This window comes from Syzygium oleosum, unplaced genomic scaffold (assembly GCF_021117445.2).
Source record: "Syzygium oleosum isolate NSW1041296 unplaced genomic scaffold, Sole_v2.1 Sole_v2.10, whole genome shotgun sequence".
Classification (NCBI taxonomy): domain Eukaryota; kingdom Viridiplantae; phylum Streptophyta; class Magnoliopsida; order Myrtales; family Myrtaceae; genus Syzygium; species Syzygium oleosum.
The window spans coordinates 1,158,866-1,181,348 of NW_026607494.1; the positions used below are offsets into that span (position 1 = coordinate 1,158,866).

At 38.1% G+C, this 22,483-nt stretch overlaps 1 pseudogene; it reads left to right on the forward strand.

Annotated features, from left to right (window-relative positions):
* The first annotated feature begins 18,092 nt into the window (after positions 1 to 18,092).
* On the forward strand, positions 18,093 to 19,171 carry LOC130139072 (ATP-dependent zinc metalloprotease FTSH 2, chloroplastic-like; annotated as a pseudogene).
* The last annotated feature ends 3,312 nt before the right edge of the window (positions 19,172 to 22,483 follow it).

The window sequence follows — 22,483 nt, forward strand, 5'->3', positions numbered from 1 at the left end:
AACTCTATGGATAAATGTATGTCTTCATCCCTCTTATTGTGAAAATCATGAAGATCTAAGATTCTAGATAATAAATTTTCCGCATAAAAGGATTACGTTATAACTTACAGTTGGTATCAGAGCGTGGTTTAGGATCTCATGGTTTTTCCGATTATGGTTTCTGGGATAAAGATTCATGTTGGTCTTTTTGTTATTTGATAAAGTGGTTGAAATGATTTCTTGTTCCGATTCATTTCGTCGAATCTTGGACCTGTGTGATGACGCCGACGTGGTCTCCAAAACCCACTCGTTAATTTGGTCTGAGATGGGCTGTTAGAAGAGACCCCGATGATGGAAGGCGCGGCGGAATGGGGCACAAAAAAAAAAACGAATGGACACGATGAAGAAGGCGTGTGGAAGCCGTGCGCGCGTTGTGGTTGTAGGCGCATGGATCCACGCGCCAAGCGCGTGGCGCACGAGGTGAAGGAATAGGCGCGTGGGCCCCACGCGCCCATCCGGCAATTAAGGCGCGTGCGGTGTCTCTCCGCCAGTTATTTACGGTTCTGCCCATGACCGTTTATTTACTGTTTTTCCATTGATCGAATTATTTACCATTTTGCCACTGGTTGCTGAATTTACGATTTTGCCCCTTATCGATTCTGATTTTACAGTTTTGCCCTTACGCATTAATTTACGGTTTTACCCTCATCATGCAATTTGGTAAATGTTTGTGAATGAAACAATTATAGTGTTTTACAATTTCAAGAATTCAATTATGAGTGGTTTGTTAGTCACCAAAGTGGCTAAACCATAATGTCTTGAATTTTTGAAATTGTATAATGTTTCTTTCAATAACCCATGATTAATTGATGCTATGATTGGAATTGATATATTACATATCCTTATTGGTGTCATGGGTATACTGAAGTTCATTTATTATAAGGACTTAGGGATTGACCCAAAGGTTAATTAATTTCTTATAATTCATGAACATAATAGTTGGTAATTAATATGTCTTGTTAAATTTGTTTGTATATCCAAATATATCAAATAAATTTTAATGGGGTGTATTTATAATTACCAAATAGAAGTTATTAGCATCATTGTGGTTTATTGTATGTTTGTATATTATAGGATCACTCAAAGGAGAACTATGATATACATGTAATGTTTAATTTGAATATGATAATGTGATATTCTCAAAGACCTAATGTATGAGTATATTCTTGTATATTTGCAGTATCTGTACCTGTTTCTCTACATTCGCATGCTTCGTCGGTTCCTTTATTCAATGGAATGAATTTTCCTGATTGGAGTGAACAAGTCCAATTTCACCTAGGTGTCTTGGATCTTGATTTAGCACTTCAAATTGAGAAACTGGTTGCTATTACTGATGAGAACAGCGATAATGAAAAGTCTTTCCATAAAGCTTGGGAAAGATCAAACAGATTAAGCTTAATGTTTATGCGAATGACAGTAGCAAACAACTTAAAGACAACTCTTTCCAAAACTGACAATGTTAAGGAATTTATGAAATTTGTGGAAGAGCGTTCTCAAACTGCTGATAAGTCACTAGCTGGTACATTGATGAGTACTTTGACCACCATGAAATATGATGGTTCACGTACCATGCATGAACATGTACTAGAGATGACAAACTTAGCGGCAGAATTAAGGACTTTGGGAATGAACGTGGATGAGTACTTTTTAGTATAGTTCATACTTAATTCCTTGCCTTATGAACAATATGAGCCATTTCAAATGAATTACAATACTATAAAGGACAAGTGGAATGTAAATGAATTGGCCAGTATGCTTGTTCAAGAGGAAACAAGGATAAATAATCAAAAGGCTCATTTTGTTCATCTCTTAAGTCATCAAGAAGTTGAGAAGAATTCAAAGAGGAAAGGTAGAAGGAGCAAGAAGAAAGGTTTACACAACCTGAATGACTCTTCTAAGGCTTCTCAAATCTACAAGAAGGAACACAATCTTATTAAGTGTCACTTTTGTAATAAAATTGGACACTTAAAGAAAGATTGTCTGAAGCGTAAAGCTTGGTTCGAAAAGAAAGTTAAGCCTTGTGCTTTAGTATGTTTTGAATCAAAATTTACTGAAGTTCCTCATAATACTTGATGGATTGATTCTGGTGCCACCACTCATGTTTCAAATATGATGCAGGGATTTCTTTCGATCCAAACCATAAAGCCAAATGAGAATTATGTACTCACGGGGAATAGAAACAAAGCTCCAGTTGAAGGCATTGGCACTTATCGTTTGTTCTTAGATACTGGGCATTATTTGGATTTGTTTCGAACCCTTTATGTACCTACTTTTTCCCGTAATTTAGTTTCTTTGCTAAAACTTGATGAAGCGGGATTCTCTTTTAAGTTTGGTTGTGGATCTTTCAGTTTGTATAAGAATAATAATCTTATTGGAACTGGAATTTTATGTGATGGTCTCTACAAGTTTAAATTTGATAATGCTTTTGCTGAGACCTTAATGACCTTGCATCATAATGTTGGCACTAAACGCAGTTTAGTGGATGAGAATTCTGCTTACTTGTGGCATAAACGTTTGGGTCACATATCCAAAGAAAGAATGCAAAGATTAGTGAAGAATGAAATTCTTTCAAATTTGGATTTTACTGATCTTAGAGTGTGTATTGATTGTATTAAGGTTAAACAAACAAAACACACTAAGAAAGGTGTCATAAGAAGCACAAAGCTTCTTGAAATTATACATACTGATACATGTGGTACTTTTGATGTTCTATCTTTTGATAAAGAAAGTTATTTTTGTTAGTGGTCTGCCCTAGGAATCAATCAAGGTTGATACTCTAATATTAGTTATGGATTAGGTTGTGTCGGAAAACCGATCTTCACTATACTTAGGTTGTCATAATGTCTTGCTAGAGACCGCTTATGACTTGTGGGCCAAAAAGAGTTTTGAGCACACTGCTAATGTTTAGTGAACTTACAGGGTCGCACACAATAGCGAACGAACTTAATATTTTCTGTGCGTCTTGATCTACTTAAGAAGTAGATTTTAATTTATTCTCTTATTTAAATTATCTATGCGGTCGTGCGCGTTATGAGATAATGATTAAACGTACGATTAAAGGTGGACGGTTTGGCGGGCCCAAATCGCCCGGCCCACTTCTTTTAATTCCGCTGGATAATGAGGCTGTATAAATAGATAGAGAATCGTTCTCTGTCTAGGGTTTTTTCGATAGAGTATCGAAAATCAAAAGGCGTTCAAGAAAAGGAACTTTAAGATCTTTCGCTAGCACGTGGATCGTTGGAGAATTCCGTTCGTGTGTGTGGATACCGATAGAGGCGCAACACTTGGGGCGCTAATCCAGACACAATCTGTTGTCGATTTATCTTTGATCTGCAAAAGGTACGTTTCGAAATTCCTTTTCGATTTCAATATACACATAGATCCTGTCTAGGGTTCTATATTCCGCTGCGTTGTTTTTCGTTGATGAACCCTTCAGTGGTATCAGAGCTGCTTGTGATATATTGAAGTTGAATCGGAAACCCTAATTGTTGATACATATGATGTATGCCTGAAGTGAGTCTCAATTAGCGTTAGAAGAATTTGAAATACGAATTGATATGATCAATTGAGAAGGAACGAAGTAGGGATGGGTCGATCTTGTTCCGCTCGCGCTTGGGCTGTTGCCCAAGGCGGACACGGTGTCGTGTCTGGGCTATTGCCCGAGGCGGAGACGGCGGGCGGAGACGGCGGCGCGTCTGGGTCTGTTGCCCGAGGCGGAGACGGCAGCGCGCCTGGTCATCCGGCACGTCGAGGACTCGAGGCGTTCGGCCAGATGCGTACGGTGAGGGCGCGGGAGGTGGCAGCGATGGATAGTCTCCCGAGAACACAGAATTGAGAATTCTATCTAGGTTTTCGGGGCTCTCCTCGGAAAACAGAATTGAGAATTCTGTCTAGGTTTCGGGGGCGCTGCCCCCGAGCCCCCGCGAGGGGCGCTGCCCCTTCGAACCCCCGAGCCCCCACGAGGGGCGCTGCCCCTCGACCCCGCAAGGGGGCGCAACCCCCTTGACCCCTGCATGGAATTGGTCGTTCCCATATGCTTTATGTATCTTTGTTATGATAAGTGATGTTTTGTTTATATTCATAACATGCATGCATTCATCGTTAAAAGTCCCTAATAAAATTAAGTAATAATATGATGCCTTTCCAATCATACACCTATTAAGACTTGAATCGTCAATAGATGGGCCTGCCAAAGCAGGGTGTCTTTAACTATTTGAGTAAAATAGGATGGATAATGGTTATCCATAAGTCAAGATTGGTTTACTTAACGAGGCTATCAAAACAGTTTTGGGCCTTGAGGCATAGTGTTTGGGGATAAGATATGAGATGTCAACCACAACAACCAAGAGTTGTATTCGATACAATTGACAAATAGTTGTCTACCTAAATAACTTAGTCTTGAGCGGTAAGCCAAAGTTTACTCGAGTCTTGGTAAAATATGGATCTTGGTCCACTATACTTATTGGGACATATATTATAAAAGTATAGTGGGAGTTTATTATAAATAATATTAATGAACAATTCACTTTGCATATTTGTTGTAGATAATGGCAAATAGCTCTGCATCACACTTTTCACTGCGATCTGTTCTTGAGAAGGACAAATTGAATGGTTCAAACTTCTTGGACTGGTATAGAAGCTTGAGAATTGTTCTCAAGCAGGAGAAAAAGGATTATGTCCTGGAGAAACCACTCCCTCATAAGGCAACTCCTTCCAACGCTCCCCATGCTGAAAGGAATGCTTATCAGAAGCATAAAGATGATGCATTGGATGCATCATGTCTAATGTTAGCTACCATGAACTCAGACCTTCAGAAGCAGTTTGAGAACGTGGATGCCTATGATATGATCATGAACCTGAAAAATTTGTTTCGAGGATCGGCACGCACCGAAAGGTATCAAACGGTAAAGACCTTAATTGAGTGCAAACTAGCAAGTGGGAGCTCGGTTAGCCCACATGTCATAAAGATGATAGGTTATATTGAAAACCTGGAGCGACTGGGCTCTCCCATTAGCCAAGAGTTGGCTACTGACATTATTCTTCAGTCATTGCCTCAAGATTATGACACGTTTGTTATGAACTATAATATGCATAATCTGAATAAGTCTTTGACTGAACTGCATGGGATGCTCAAAACTGCTGAGCAGAATATCAAGAAGGACCCTACCCCTAATGTTCTCATGGTTCAAAAGGGGAAAGGCTTTAAGAAGCCAGGTAAGGTCAAGGGTCAGGCCAAGGGCACTAAGCCCAAACCCAAATCCAAGACCAAACCGGGTCTAACTACTGATGCTGTATGCTTCCATTGTGGTGAGAATGGACATTGGAAGAGGAATTGCAAGAAATATTTGGAGGATCTGAAGAAAAAGGGAAGTGAGACATCCGATTCAGGTAATTATGTTATAGAAGTAAATGTTACTACTAGTTCTACTTCATGGGTATTGGATACCGGTTGTGGTACTCACATTTGTATGGATGTGTAGGGACTAAAACGAAGTAGAACACTTGCAAAAGGTGAAGTGGAACTACGAGTTGGAAATGGAGCAAGAGTTGTTGCATTAGCCGTAGGAACATATGATGTAGCTTTACCTTCTGGTATGATTTTAGAATTGAATAATTGCTACTATGTACCTGCTATACGCAGGAATATTATTTCTGTTTCTTGTTTGGATAAGGAAGGTTTCTATTTTGATATAAAGAACAATAGTTGTTCGTTTTATCTTAATGGATTATTTTATGGTAGCGCCCATATTGTGGATGGGATATATGTTCTAAATCTTGATGTGCCAATCTATAATATAAATACAAAAAGGATTAAATCTAATGATTTGAATCCAACCTACCTATGGCATTGTCAATTAGGCCACATAAACGAGAAACGAATTCACAAGCTTCATAGCGATGGACTATTAAATTCATTTGATTTTGAATCATTTGATACATGTGAATCTTGTTTAGTTGGAAAAATGACAAAAGCTCCTTTTACTAATCAAAGTGAGAGGACAAAAGAATTATTGGCCCTTAGACATACTGATGTGTGTGGACCACTAAGTTCTATAGCCAGAGGAGTTTATCAGTACTTCATTACATTTACTGATGATTTCAGTAGATATGGATATGTTTACTTGATGAAACATAAATCCGACTCGTTTGAAAAGTTCAAGGAATTTCAGAATGAAGTACAGAATCAACTTGGCAAGAATATCAAGGCTCTTCGATCTGATCGAGGAGGAGAATATTTAAGCCAAGAGTTCAATGACCATCTCAAAGAGTGTGGAATTGTTTCACAGCTCTCTCCTCCTGGAACACCACAGTGGAATGGTGTCTCTGAGAGGAGAAATCGAACTTTGTTAGACATGGTTCGATCAATGATGAGTCATTCAGATCTTTCATTATCTTTCTGGGGATATGCACTCGAGACAGCTGCGTTTACACTAAATAGAAGTCCATCAAAAGCTGTAGAGAAGACACCATATGAGATGTGGACATGAAAAGTTTCTAGTATGTATTTTCTAAAGATTTGGGGTTGTGAAGCCTATGTAAAACGTTTATTTTCTGATAAGCTTGGACCCAAATCTGATAAATGTTTCTTTGTGGGATATCCTAAAGAAACGAAAGGATATTACTTTTACAATCCATCAGAGAACAAAGTGTTTGTTGTTCGAAATGGTGTCTTTTTAGAGAAAGAGTTTCTTACTAAAGGAACCAGTGGGAGTAAGGTAAACTTCGAAGAAGTTTTTGTGCCACAAGAAGGTGTTCCAATTCATGAGGAACCTCAATTAGATCTACAAAGAGTTGTAGAGTCTACTCCAGTGGCACCTATAGTTCGTAGGTCTGAAAGAATACATCGTGAGCCTATGAGATATGGTTTTCACGTGACAGAACACCGTCATCTATTGTTAATAGAAAATGACGAACCTACGACCTATACAGAAGCTATGATGGGCCTAGACTCCGATAAATGGCTTCAGGCCATGAAATCCGAAATGGACTCAATGTATCAAAACAAAGTTTGGACTTTGATTGATCTACCCGAAGGTGTCAAACCTATAGGGTGCAAGTGGGTTTTCAAGAAGAAAACTGATATGGATGGAAATGTTCACATCTATAAAGCACGGCTAGTAGCTAAAGGTTTCAAACAAACTCATGGTATTGACTATGACGAGACCTTCTCGCCAGTGGCCATGCTTAAGTCCATTCGGATTATCCTAGCGTTTGCTGCATATTATGACTATGAGATATGGCAAATGGATGTAAAGACAGCTTTCCTTAACAGAAAACTAGAGGAGGATGTGTATATGACACAACCTGAAGGCTTTACATCACCAGATAACACTGGGAAGATATGCAAGCTTCAACGTTCTATTTATGGATTGAAGCAGGCATCACGGAGCTGGAATATTCGTTTCGATGAAACTGTCAAAGAGTTTGGCTTTATCAGAAACAAAGAAGAAGCTTGTGTATACAAGAAGTCTAGTGGGAGTGCAATTGTGTTTCTAGTGTTGTATGTGGATGACATACTACTCATTGGAAACGACATTCCTATGCTTCAGTCAGTTAAGACATCGCTAGGAAAAATTTTCTCCATGAAGGACATGGGAGAGGCAAGCTATATCTTGGGGATCAGGATCTATAGAGATAGATCTAAGAGACTTATTGGACTGAGTCAAAGTACATATGTTGACAAAGTCATCAATAGGTTTAATATGCAAGACTCCAAGAAAGGTTTTCTCCTGATGACACATGGCATAAGTCTTAGCATGACTCAGTGTCCTTCAACACAAGATGAGCGAGACCACATGAGTAGGATTCCTTATGCATCAGCTGTGGGATCCATCATGTATGCTATGTTATGCACTCGTCCCGATGTTACTTATGCATTGAGCATGACAAGTAGATACCAGTCAGATCCAGGGGAACCTCACTGGATTGCTGTCAAGAATATCCTTAAGTACTTGAGAAGAACTAATGATTTATTCTTAGTCTATGGAGGTGAGGAACAGATCACTGTAAATGGTTACACTAATGCTAGTTTCCAAACCGACAAAGACGACCTTCGATCGCAGTCAGGTTTTGTCTTTTGCGTGAATGGTGGAGCGGTGTCTTTGGAAGAGTTCCAAGCAGGACACTCTTGCAGATTCTACGACAGAAGCTGAGTATATTGCTGCTTCAAAAGCATCAAAGGAAGCTGTTTGGATTCGAAAGTTCATAGAAGAACTGGGAATCAGTCCCACTAGTTCGTTTCCAGTGGACCTCTATTGTGATAGCAATGGGGCCATAGCTTTGGGTAAAGAGCCTAGGTCTCACCAGAAGACCAAATACATACTCAGGAAGTATCATCTCATTCGAGAATTCATTGAAAGAGGTGATGTCAAGATGTGCAAAGTTGCAACGGAGTTGAATACAGCTGATCCGTTGACGAAGGCTCTTCCACAATCTAAGCATGAGCGTCATTGTAACGCTTTAGGCCTTAGACACATTAGTGATTGGTCTTGATTTGAGCGGGAGTATATGTGATATACATTTTCATTGTTCATTAATAAAATATATATATTATATTCGATTTCGATTTAATTTGAGTATATAGTTGAATGCGAAATCTTTATCCCCTGAATATTGAATATCCTTAATAGATAATCAAATACGTGATTTGATCGTGAAACTCTATTAATAGAGTGGATATTAATATTCTAAATGTCCCTAGTCAATTGCCATTGTGCATTGGGAAGCAAATGGTGTTTGAGACTAGCATGTGAGTCAACTGATGATCAAGTTTCACGGGTCATGAATATAGAGATATAAATTTGATCACATGGAATACATGTTGGAGAACGTTGTATTGGACAGACCCACTATGAGAATACTGTAGGATTGTTATATAATGTCATCAGTATTTCTCATCACAACTATAGAGTATAGTCCTTTGACCTGAGTCTGCCATGGTTTCCTAGACGTGGATTGGCATGCTTCAACATTGCCAAACGTCAGCCGTAACAGGTGATTATAAAGGTAATGGCTGGGCATGTCATGAATCGTGCTGAGTGATGTGAGTAGACAAGATGGGATTTGTCCCTCTCATATAACTCTCATATAACGAGGGTATGATTTCCTGGCCTCCCGTAGAGTTGAGACTGTGAAATGCATGGCCATGCTCAAGTGAGTTGAAGAGTCAACTACTTGTTTTGACAGTCTAACTGCGGTATCGGAAAAATGAGTTTAAGCTATATAAGGATGACACTTGTCCTGTCTTATGCTTGACTCGGAAATCAAGTGACAAAGGGACTTAGTTTATATGATTGGTTCTAGTGCAAGTGGGAGATTGTTAGTGGTTTGCCCTAGGAATCAATCAGGTTGATACTCTAATATTAGTTGTGGATTAGGTTGTGTCGGAAAATCGACATTCACTATACTTAGGTAGTCATAATGTCTTGCTAGAGACCGCTTATGACTTGTGGGCCAAAAAGAATTTTGAGCACACTGCTAATGTTTAGTGAACTTACAGGGTCGCACACAATAGCAACATTAGCGAACGGACTTAATATTTTCTGTGCGTCTTGATCTACTTAAGAAGTAGATTTTAATTTATTCTCTTATTTAAATTATCTATGCGGTCGTGCGCGTTATGAGATAATGATTAAACGTACGATTAAAGGTGGACGGTTTGGCGGGCCCAAATCGCCCGGCCCACTTCTTTTAATTCCGCTGGATAATGAGGCTGTATAAATAGATAGAGAATCGTTCTCTGTCTAGGGTTTTTTCGATAGAGTATCGAAAATCAAAAGGCGTTCAAGAAAAAGAACTTCAAGATCTTTCGCTAGCACGTGCATCGTTGGAGAATTCCGTTCGTGTGTGTGGATACCGGTAGAGGCGCAACACTTGGAGCGCTAATCCAGACACAATCGGTTGTCGATTTATCTTTGATCTGCAAAATGTACGTTTCGAAATTCCTTTTCGATTTCAATATACACATGGATCCTGTCTAGGGTTCTATATTCCGCTGCGTCATTTTTCGTTGATGAACCCTTCAATTTTATCACCTTTATTGATGATTTTTCACGTTATGGTTGTATTTATCTATTGCATGATAAATCTCAATCAGTGAATGCACTTGAGGTGTATATTAAAGAGGTTGAAAGGCAATTAGATAAAAAGGTGAAAATAGTACTGTCGGATAAAGGTGGTGAATATTATGGAAAGTATGATGAATCAGGACAATGTTCGGGTCCATTTACTAAATTCCTTGAAAGACATGGTATTTGTGCTCAATACACAATGCCAGGTACACCACAACAAAATGGTGTAGCAGAAAGGCGTAATCGTACTTTAATGGAAATGGTTAGGAGTATGATGAGTTATTCATCTCTACCCTTATCATTGTGGATGCATGCTTTAAAGACTTCTATGTATTTATTAAACAAGGTTCCTAGTAAGGCAGTTCCAAAGACTCCCTTTGAACTGTGGACGGGAAGGAAACCTAGTTTACGACACCTGCATGTTTGGGGTTGTCCAACAGAAGTAAGAATTTACAATCCACATGAAAAGAAATTGGATTTAAGAACAACTAGTGGTTACTTCATTGGTTATGCAGAGAAATCCAAAGGGTATAGGTTTTACTGTCCTAATCATAGTACAATAATTGTTGAATCTGAAAATGCTAGGTTCATTGAAAATGTTGACATTAGTGGGAGTGAAAGAATGCGTGATGTTTGCATTCAAGAAGTTAGGGTGGAAGTTCCTCTACCCAAAACTTCTAAAGTTGTTGTTCCTGATATTATAGTTCAACCCAATAATAATCAAGAACAACAAATTAATGATCAAACACTCTATAATTAAAATGTCAATATTGAACCTACAGTAGTTGATCTACAAGAAATAGCATTAAGAAGATCTTAAAGAGAAAGGAGGTCGGCTATTTCTAATGACTACGTGGTTTATTTACAAGAGTGAGAAATTGACTTAGGAATTGATAATGATCTAGGTTCATTTTCACAAGCCATGGAATGTGATGGTTCTACTAAATGTTTCAATGCCATGGAAGAAGAGTTAAAGTCTGTAGATCAAAATCAAGTTTGGAATCTCGTTGAATTGCCTGAATGATGCAAAAAGGTAGAGTGTAAATGGGTCTTAAGACCAAACATGACTGAAAAGGTAATATCGAACGATATAAGACCAGACTTGTTGCTAAATGTTTTACTCAGAAAGAAGGCATTAACTATAAGGAGACATTTTCACCAGTCTCCAAGAAAGACTCACTTAGAATCATTATGGCTTTGGTGGCTCATTACGATTTAGAGTTACACCAAATGGATGTTAAAATTGTCTTTCTTAATGGGAATTTAGAGGAAGAAGTTTATATGGACCAACCCGAGGGCTTTTTAATTAAAGGAAATGAACACATCGTGTGTAAGTTAAAGAAATCAATATATGGACTTAAACAAGCTTCCTGACAATGGTTTCTTAAGTTTAATGATACCATAACTTCTTTTGGATTTAAGGAAAACAATGTTGATCGGTGTATATACATGAAGGTCAGTGGGAGCAAGTTTATTTTTCTAGTTATGTATGTTGATGACCTTTTGCTTTCTACTAATGATCTTGGTTTGTTACATGAAACCAAGAATTTTCTCTCTAAAAATTTTGAAATGAAAGATATGAGAGAGGCAACGTATGTGATAGGAATAGAAATATTCTGTGATAGATCACAAGGATTGTTAGGGTTGTCTCAGAAAGCCTATATTGATAAAATTTTAGAGAGATTTAATATGGATAAATGTTCAGCAAGAGCAGTTCCAATTCAGAAAGGTGACAAATTTAGTCTTATGCAATGTCCGAAAAGTGAATTGGAACAAAAATGAATGAAAAGTATTCCTTATGCATCTGTTGTCGGAAGTTTAATGTATGTTCAAACTTGCACCCGACCAGACATTAGTTTTGCTGTCGGAATGCTGGGCAGGTATCAAAGTAACCCAGGATTAGATCATTGGAAAGCTGCAAAGAAAGTTCTCAGATACTTGCAAGGAACGAAGAATTACATGCTCACTTATAAAAGATCTGATCATCTTGAGTGATTGGATATTCAGATTCAGACTTAGCTGGATGTACCGATACAAGAAGATCAACTTTTGGTCACTTGTATCTTTTGGCTAGAGGCGCAATTTCATGGAAAAGTGCAAAGCAGTCGATTATTGCTATATCTACTATGGAGGCTAAGTTTGTTGCATGCTTTAAGGCCACTATTCATGGGATATGGCTACGAAATTTTATTTCAGGGCTTGTGATTGTCGACAGTATTGCTAGGCTGCTGAAAATTATTGTGATAACTCTACAGCAGTTTTCTTCTCTAAGAACGACAAGTACTCCAAGGGTACTAAACATATGGAAATTAAATATTTGTCCGTTAAAGAAGAAGTTCAGAAACAAAGAGTGTCAATTGAGCACATGAGCACCAACCTTATAATTGCAGATCCCTTAACAAAAGGACTGCCGCCCAAAATATTTAAAGAACATGTTGAAAGGATGGGTATTATTGAATGTCATTAATGATTGTATTATGAGTGCATTAAGTTTATTTATTTGACACTATGAGCTCAATTATGTGTTTCTGATATTTCCTGTTTTCTATTTGGTATACATGATGGAAATAGATGAATGTGTAACAGGATAGTCTCTAACAGAAACATTATAGTTGGACCATTACTATACTTCTCATTTATGGATCATATTAAGTAGAGAGCTATAGTTGTAGTACATGGAAGGGACTAAGTCGATTAATGGCATACAACCGCTATGACTCGCATTAGTTTCTTTATTTAATTGTGATCATTATGTGATAGGCAATTTAAGAAAGGTTTTAGCATAATGTTATTGTGCACTTTATGGTCTTTATTAAACCATGAAAGGAAGGTCATATGGGCCAAGTGGGAGAATGTAAGAATAATGTGGCCCACATGATGTTATGAATTAATGGTTTAATAAATATTTACGTGCTAAAACGTATTGGCTATGAAAAACAGATGAAAATGTGTAATTCTATTGAGAAGTTAAAGTTCCTCCGAAGAGGTGCGACTTTTATGAAGTGAGATATGCTTTGATGGAAGGCACCACTTAAAGAGGTATATATAAATAGAGTCTAGTCCTCTCTCCATCCACGATAACGTACCAACTCTTATGAAGTGGGATATGCTTTGATGGAAGGCACCACTTGAAGGGATATATATAAATAGAGTCTGGTCCTCTCTCCACCCACGATAACGTACGAAAAAAACGTTGTATTTTTATCCTCTATCAATAAGATACATTAAGCGAAAAGTGGGTTAAGGGAGAGAAATCAGATTTCTTTGTTTCTTCCGTTTTCTGCAACAATTATCTTTAAGGAAAACGCTATGAATAAAGGTATGTCTTCATCCCTTTTATTGTGAAAATCATGAAGATCTAAGATTCTAGATAATAAATTTGCCGCATAAAAGGATTACGTTATAACTTACATTGGACACCACCTTTGAATCAGACTTTGGAGATCGCCTTCTTCCGGTGTTTCTCCTTTACAAGAATGACCCCCTCTCTGGGAGCCGCACTTCATTTACTTCAGCACTATCTACCTTGATCTCCTTACTAATGCCTTTGACAACTCTGCCTTCCCCAATACCCGAGTTTCGACACTAGTACCTACCTCTTTCGAAGTTCTGAAGCAAGCACCACCGCAATTCATTCTCCTAAAGACTCTGTCAGGGCCATTCCATCCCTTCTCTACTTCCTTCCGGACGGTGGTTTGCTGGGCATTCTTCTTCTTAAGCAGGTTTATGTACTTCAACCATCTCTTCTCTACTCTTATTACTACTACCTCAGGTGGAGAGCAGCCAAAGGCAGCCTCTCATTTGTCTTTCCCTATTACAACAACCAAGCTTGGCCAAGACCTCCTTCTTTGCATGCTTTTCTCTTTGATGCTGCTAGCTTAGCTTAGCTATCCAGTCATCAAAGGTGGAGACTTTCTGTATGAATCGAATTCCTGCATGCAAACTCAAACTTGGACCATTCTAGCGTACAGTCACAAGAAAAGTTAGGATAATTTTCAATTGTTAGTATATCTGTGAAGTGGATGGTAAATCTTTTAGTAACATTGATAAAAAATTTATGACAGCTAACTCCAACGTCAGGTAAACCGATTGTAAACTACCAATACCATCAGAAATTTACCAACAATCCAATAAAGTAGTAAATTACCAACTCATTTGAAACTTTACCATTGTGGTGAGTGAATTTACCGATGTTCCAATGAAATAGTTACCAACTCATTTGAAATTTTACCATCACGATAAGTAAATTATCAGCATTGTCAAGGATCTATCGACCTTCCACTGAAGTAATAAATTACCAACTCATTTGACATTTTACCTTTGCGATAAGTAAAATACCCACACTATTAAGAATTTACCAGCATTCCAATGAAGTAGTAACCAACTCATTTGAAAATTTATCGTCGTGTTAAGCTTCCTTTTGCGATGAAATATTCTCTTTCAAAGTTTTGCCCTCTCAAACTTTTTGCAACAGGATAAGTAACGGGAGATGTGCCCTAATTGCTTGATTTCTTGCATTTTCTGGTGATTTCGTGTTTGCCAGGAGATTTCTTTCGAAAACTTATGTAAAATAAAAAAAATATTGTCCGAAAAAGATTCCTGTGAGTACATCATCAACATTAGCAAGTAAATAATACTATGCAAATAAGAATTCGAACGTGCAAATTGAAAATGCAGAACAAGGAAAAGGTGTTATACAAATAATAATTCAAAAATGCGCCATCGTGCAGGTAATTATACGATTTACATCATCGATTAGATTCGTATATGTTACCTATTATGTAATTTATGTTCGTGTATTTAATTCATTAATTACGTCCTATAGTATGTCAAGTGATTCATGTCATCTTGTGCGTAATAGTGCGATTCATGGCTCCTGCTACGTTTAGATCGGTATATATCATCTCATGTTTGAGTTTGAACTCGCACATATCACTTCTTATTTCATCATATTATTTTTGTCATGTATTAGTCCCGTTCATGTCATTTGGTGTTTAATTATGATTTTCATGTCAGGTATAGGATTTGCGATGTTTAATTATGTTTCTGACTAGGGCATGTTAAATCAGATTAAAATAGACACTACATTGCAATGCGATATATTTGTTGCCGACAAAATAAAGTACATGGAGAAACTATAACATAATGTAGCACATGTACTAAGCCGAACCTGGAACATTGAAAATCGCGGGTCACCTGTTGGTCCCACCCATCAAATCTGATAATTCAAATTCATTTGAGTACATAATCTTTGGTATTTTTCTCATACAAAAAAGATTCGGATGGGGTTGGGACCTAACCCCCGCACTGCTTGAATTTTAGGTGGGCGCCAATGTGCGACTGGGAAGCCCAAGACCGACGATATGTATAAAGCATAGGCCCGTCCTTTGCATCGAGAATTGACTGAAGCACTGAATCTTCAACTTGTAAATCGAGTTTCGAACAACTCTACCTAGGGGTTATCGGTTTCAGGGTGGGTTGGTTCCCACTTTGGAACCTGGAACAGGTCCATTTGGTTTTCGAACTGGACCGGATGGGACTGGTTCGATTCTCAAGTCGGTTTAGGAACCGGCGGTGATATCTTTTAATTTGTTTACTTTTCCTATTCCCTAATAGTCTATCTCATTCTTTAGTGTTTTTGGATCTTTAATAAATGAAAAATCTCGGTAGAAAGACACTAAATGTGTGATAAAATATGATCAAGTATTATTAATTTGCTAATAAAAAAAGTATTGGTCTTGTCTGGGTGGTTTGTTTACACATCTGGAATCGAAAATCGGACCAACAATCACTAGTTCCAAATTTTAGGAACTGAAAATCCCCTAGTATTAGCCAGTTCAGTCCGATTCTAGGTTCAGTTTGGTTCCAATGCTCACCCCTAACTCTTCTGACCACAAAATCAATCTGTACATCATATGCTCAGTTTCACTGCCTTGAGAAGCTGAAATTGGTACGGCTGCTGTGGTTAATGTTGATCCTACCTGTCAATGCACAGCTTACCTTTGAGAGGGAAAACACTAAAAAAGGGTTGCAAAAGGATGCGAGGATGCAGAACATTGACAACCGAGTAGGTCTCAACTTCCTTCGTGCTTTTGCCATCTCCCTTTGCAACTGAAGGGCCAACTTCACCGATCGAGGGCCTTGACGCCTTTGCTGTGGTTGGTGTGGGTGTCGGGCTAGGGCCGCCATGCCCTTGCCGGCCATAGCGAGGGCTATGATGCCCTCGCCTAGTGCTAGCAAGGGTCGCCGGCCCTTGTCTGTTACCGATGACCCATGCCAACCCTTAGTCCAAAAAAAAAAAAAAAGCAAAGAAAAAACCATTAAAATTCAAAAAAATTACTTAAAAATATCAACATCAACATCGGTCATGCCATGTAAAATGTCTAGCGTTCACATAAGTGATTTCTGGCCAAAATTGGACAGATGGACTCAATTAGCAAAACGTGATAATGTTTAGGACTAAATTGGCACAATTGAAAATCTTAAAATTGAATTGACACAAGTACAATAGGCTTTTGACTTTTTTGATAATTTTCCCTATAAATAGATCAAATCGATTCATAAAATCCTATCACTTTAGAATGGATACTATATCATCTTGCTAGTCAACATTTAGGTGCACGGAAATCAATTCAAATATTTCTTTTAATTAATCTATAATTTAAATATTTATGTAACAACATTCATATATGATACTTTAGATAGAGATACTAGCTAAGTTAGTGAAATCCATATGTTGCTCATATAGTTTTGTTGTTTGTTGACAACCCATTTTAAAAAACATTACATGGACTTTTGTAACGTCCCAGAATGTCACGTGCGACACGTGTGTTTACCGATTATAATTCATAATTATAATTACACATGCGAAAACACAACAATATTTTCACATCCCTTACAAGAAAATCGCATGAGTTTAATTTATAAATATCTCCATCATTATAAAAACATCAAGAGTTATTACAACAATAAAATACATAGTCTTGGGAAGAGGGTTAGGTCAACTACCATCACTACATTAAAAGCGAGCCTATATATTAACCAAACCACCATTTAGCTCGGGGGTTGATGGCCTCAGGCCTCATTTCATCCCTTCCATGGTCATGTCCAAGGGAACCATCTTACAAACTAGAAAAATAAGGGGTGAGTCGAAGCCTAATAATTGGAATCTTTAAGTTTAAAGTATGAGATCGGTTTACCACTCAACCTAGCGGTACATGTAAATAACGTGAGTTCAAAGAAATACAAAATACCCATGTAAGACAATGAAAGAGTAATTGTATTATCTTTTCATTCATGATACATCGATGGAAGCCAATAACGACAGTGCTTAAGATCATTCACTCAAATACAAGCGGATGACATAATATTTTATGATGCACCGATATCACCTAGTGGCTCACCATTATACATAGGGAATATTTATTTCCTACTGGTCATGAAGTTTACTCATATATATAAATAAGTTCATACTTGTCATGAAGCTCAGCAACACATATGGGTGACTTCATACTGGTCATGAAGCTCACTAATATACTCAAGCTCACCAACACACACTGGTGACTTCATTCGGGTTATGAAACTCATTGATATACACAAATGAGTTCATACTTATCAATGGCTCCTTCTCACATGACATCATAGCCGTACATATCATTATAACCCAACAATTGCTATATGCACTACATTTGTCTTTTCTCATGCAATGGATGATAAACAATCAATTACATGCTCTTTATTACATATGCCCCCTTATCTTCTTATTTGATCACACATTTATCAACAACGTGTAGTCATACTTAGGAATCAAATATAAGTTGCAAGCAGTGATATTAAGGTAATAATACTCAACAGTGAATATACTCAGTGAATATATTCAGCAAGCGAATATGATCAAACAAATGAATATACTCAGACAAGTGAACATATTCACTTGTCGATCTACTCATGTCGATTCTACATGTTAGTTGTCGATATGTAAGAATGGTTGTCGATTCTGTGGGAAAGTTATCGATTTGGTGGGCAAGTTGTCGATCAACTACCGAGATATTAGAGAATGCTCCCTGCATTGCGTTTGTTGATGGAAATTGATGCCGTTGGGCGGCAGAGAAGAACTGGCATTGGAGGAGGAAACGAGGAAAGGGAGCAGACCCTTCATCAGCTTTTGACAGAGATGGATGGTTTTGAAGGAAATACAGGCATCATTGCTATTGCGGTGACTAACCGTGCAGACATTCTGGACTCTGCCTTGCTTAGTCCTGGAAGATTTGACAGACGGGTATGTACGTCTATTCTCAGCTAGTGAGTATCGTGGCATATACTTGTGCATGGTATTGGTGGAACAGCCAGTCTCGTGGTGCATATGCTTACTTATAGTATCGATGCATAGAACTGTTGATGTTCCAAATATCCGGGGTAGAACAGAAATTCTGAAGTTTGATGCAGACAGGATCACTAGATGTTACAGCTATGAGAACTCCTGGATTTTGTGGAGCGGATCTTGCCAACCTCTTGAATGAGTCTGCTATATTGGTTGGCCAATGGGGGAAGACAGCAATCTCTTTGAAGGAGATTGATGATTCATTTGACAGGATTGTTGCTGGAATGGAAGAACCATGATGACAGATAGAAAGAGCAAGAGTCTGGTGGCATTCATGGGTGAGTGACAATGTTAGCAACTATCCTTTTTCTGGATTCTTCCCATCCTTTGTTGGGAAATTCTTTTGCATGGGTATCTCCTGTTTGTGATATTTATTTTACTTGGCTTGATATTCCAGTGCACATTTGATTTTTGTTTATTTAGATTGCTGAAATATTGTTAATATTTAGCTAGCACTAGAAGAAGCAATTGTTTCATTATCCTATCAGGTAGAAAACTTTCATCAGCTTCTCTTGTGCTGCTTCCTATGGACTTTTATCAGCTCGTGAGAGACATTGATGCTGTCATGAAGAGAATTTCAGATAGCGTGTACGAAATTGCACCATGTCACATAAGGAATAACCGGGAGGCCAAAGAAAAAGATTGTGGAAGTCCTCGAGAAGGAAACAATGACCGGGGATGAGTTCCACGCTATCCTCTCAGAGTTTGTCGAAGTTCCTACTGAGAACCAGGTTCCTCCTTCATTTCCATCTCCTGTCTTTGTATGAAGTGGCATTAGTCAGTCTCCAGCCTGCACTTCCTTCAACACTCCGTCATACATCATCAACTGATTAGTGAATGGAAAGTGACCTTTGGCTTTTAAGCCAGAATTATACTCATATGATGTCCCGGATGATAGAAGATTCATATATTGAGCTGTTCTTTTCTGTTAAGAACCTGTATACTTTGAGCATCAAATACGAACAGATTGCCTATAAATAATATAGGATTTCATGAACCATTTATATACAGCTTGTGTATTTTTTCATCTGGTGAGTTGAAATTTTTGGGGAAAAATGACATTTTCTTTTGTCGTGTTGACACCGTCTTTTTTCACGAGGAGGATGGCAAAACCTCGAGTTAGCTTTTCACTTGACAGCATACCATTGGAATGCTTTTGCCCAAGTGGTCACCGTTGGTTGTTTGTTTGTAAAACAAACAAAATAGTGCATTTTCCTTTGTCCCACATATGAAAGTTTTGAGAAAGTGGGCCACTTTATAACTGTGAATATCTTCTTGCTCTTTAGAGTGAAGACAATGGGGTGTGTGCTAGTCCACACAATACCCGCGTGCGGGTGCGCGATTATTAGGCGCACTTAGCACTAATCCCTTTATATTTTTATTTTATTTCGTAAGGTTATCTTATTAATTTTTATTATTTGAAAGGTTGTTTTTTTTGTTTATTAAGTAATTTTCGAAATTATGAAAATTCGGAATTATATATTTATTTATTTATTTTATTCCGAATTTTATATGTGTTTTTCCAAGACAACTTTTGGAAGATTATACTTGTTCAGTTTTCAATCTTTTCCAAAGGGTTGCATCTATTCAGTTTGCAACTTCTTGCAAAGGAATATCTTTGTTAGCTTTACAACCTTTCGTGAAGAGTTGCCAATGTTCTTTAAGACCGATTTCTATATATGTCAGTTTTTGGCAAGAAAGAAAAGAGAGATCAATTTCTTCAAGTCTTCTTTCGAAAACTACAATCATCATTTCTTTTGTTTCCTAGAGAGACCCTGGAGTTGCAACTTCTTGCAAAGGAATATCTTTGTTAGCTTTACAACCTTTCGTGAAGAGTTGCCAATGTTCTTTAAGACCGATTTCTATATATGTCAGTTTTTGGCAAGAAAGAAAAGAGAGATCAATTTCTTCAAGTCTTCTTTCGAAAACTACAATCATCATTTCTTTTGTTTCCTAGAGAGACCCTGGAGAAATACTAGAATTGCTATCTAGTATTCTCATTTTGAGACTTTGTTGTATCCTGGAGGATTTTTGCCGGTGACCATTAGCAACAATTGTGGGGCAAATAAATCCTTAAGGAAAGTGATATCACGCCTCAAAGTCCGACTTGATTGCTCTTTGATTCGAAGCCATTCAAATTTACAACAGTCACGAATCTGGGCAATCGGTTGATGGTCTTGTGTTCATTTACGACAGCAATGATCATTTTATCATCGTCACATTGGTGGATCACCTTAGAATTTCCAGAAACGGGGAAATTGTATTGAAGCATATCATCATCCGAGCATGTTTCTCCATGGTCAGAAAAGAAAAAAAGAAGCCGATACGCTGCAAAAGCATTGATTAAGTTGTGAAATGAAGTACAGACCAAAAAGAAAAAGTCGTGAAATGAAGTAATGTCCGGTTTGAAGAGCCTCATGTTATAAATACAAGCATTGACTATCGTATTTGGTGGACTTATAATCTTCGGTTCGCTCATATAGTAGATCTTCAATTAGTTTTTACCTTCGCAAGAGCCCAGCGATGACTCGGCGGGAGTTCAAATCACCAATGATTGCATGAAAATCACGTACCACACACTTCTTCTAACCTGCATAATTGACCATCACTTAAGTTTAGCAACTCAGCAAGGGAAGCTCCAAATGTCTAGGAAGCTATCTTATATGATCTTAACATGTGGAAACTTCATAATTCAAGCAGGGAAAGCTCCATTTAACAATAAGACAGAACTACTAAATAAGAAAAACAAGCCGTTCCGACTAAAGGGCGAAATCAAAGCAAACCTCCGCATTCAAGCGTAAAAAGCATTCACAAACCGTAATTTGCAGGCATCCAAAGGCCTTCCTTCTCATCTGTTTCGGATGTAGTAAGCCTTGTCAAATCGAAGAATTAAGTTCTGTGGCTAAATCAACACTTTGCTCCTGCAAATACAGAAAAAGCAACTTCAGTATGTCCCGATATGAGAGGTTATCAACTAAATACTTGATTATCGAATGAAATATTTAATCACAAAGACACTCTGAGCAAGAAAGCAATGGTCTATCTATAGTCCTGGTGCTCTGTCAATCCTTCCGGTGCTTAATCTAAAGAAGTTGGAGGAAGAAAGTAGTGGTCGACCTATTTCTTTTCATTTCCCTTCTTAACAACCAACGTGAAGTTCGCAGCGCGACTCGGATACCACTTGCCGGGTACCTCGAAGCAAGCGTGACGGCGGAGACTCGGAGAGAATTATAACGGGTGACTAAACACTCTAATATTTGAGAAAAGTACAGGGCTGTTGCAATGTTCACTCTCACCATACAAAATGAGTAGATTACTCCCACCAAACACAAGCTACTTTGACCAAATGCTCTAGCAAACACAACCTATTTTCCTATCGCTATTTCACTCAATATCTCAATTTAAAACCTTCTTATGAAGCTTTGCTCTGCAAGCTTCTCTCAACATAACTGAGCAGTCAACGATAGCAACACCAAGTATGCAAACGCTCGTAATTCCGTATAAAACGTGAAAATTGAAAAATTTTAGGAGCCAAAGGATTGCCATCACATGCAAATCCATTTTTTGCAATCGCCGAAATTGGAGAGGAAGAAATGACCAAAGATTTATATTTTCGGCTTAACTAATGTAAATTTCCCGCAAAACAAAATGGCCGCGATCTCTGATAACCGAGAATCATATCATTAGCGCTAAGAAGAAACATAAAAAAACCATTCTTAATTGGGTTGCTCGAAAATTACTGACAACTGCCAAAATCGATAGGAGACAAAGCAAGCGTCGATAAAGTATCCCAGATGGATCTCATCTAACTTTGGAGAATTTTCCCTATGACTTGAAGCTCGATGATGACGAACTTGAACCTCATGGTCCACGGAACTTGAGACTACGGCAGATGACGGACTGAATCGCAACGAGTATTGGGTGAGGAACGGCAAGAGCGGGCCATGGAGCGGCTGGGAGCGATTTACTGGAGAGGAAGAAGGAAGGAAGAAGA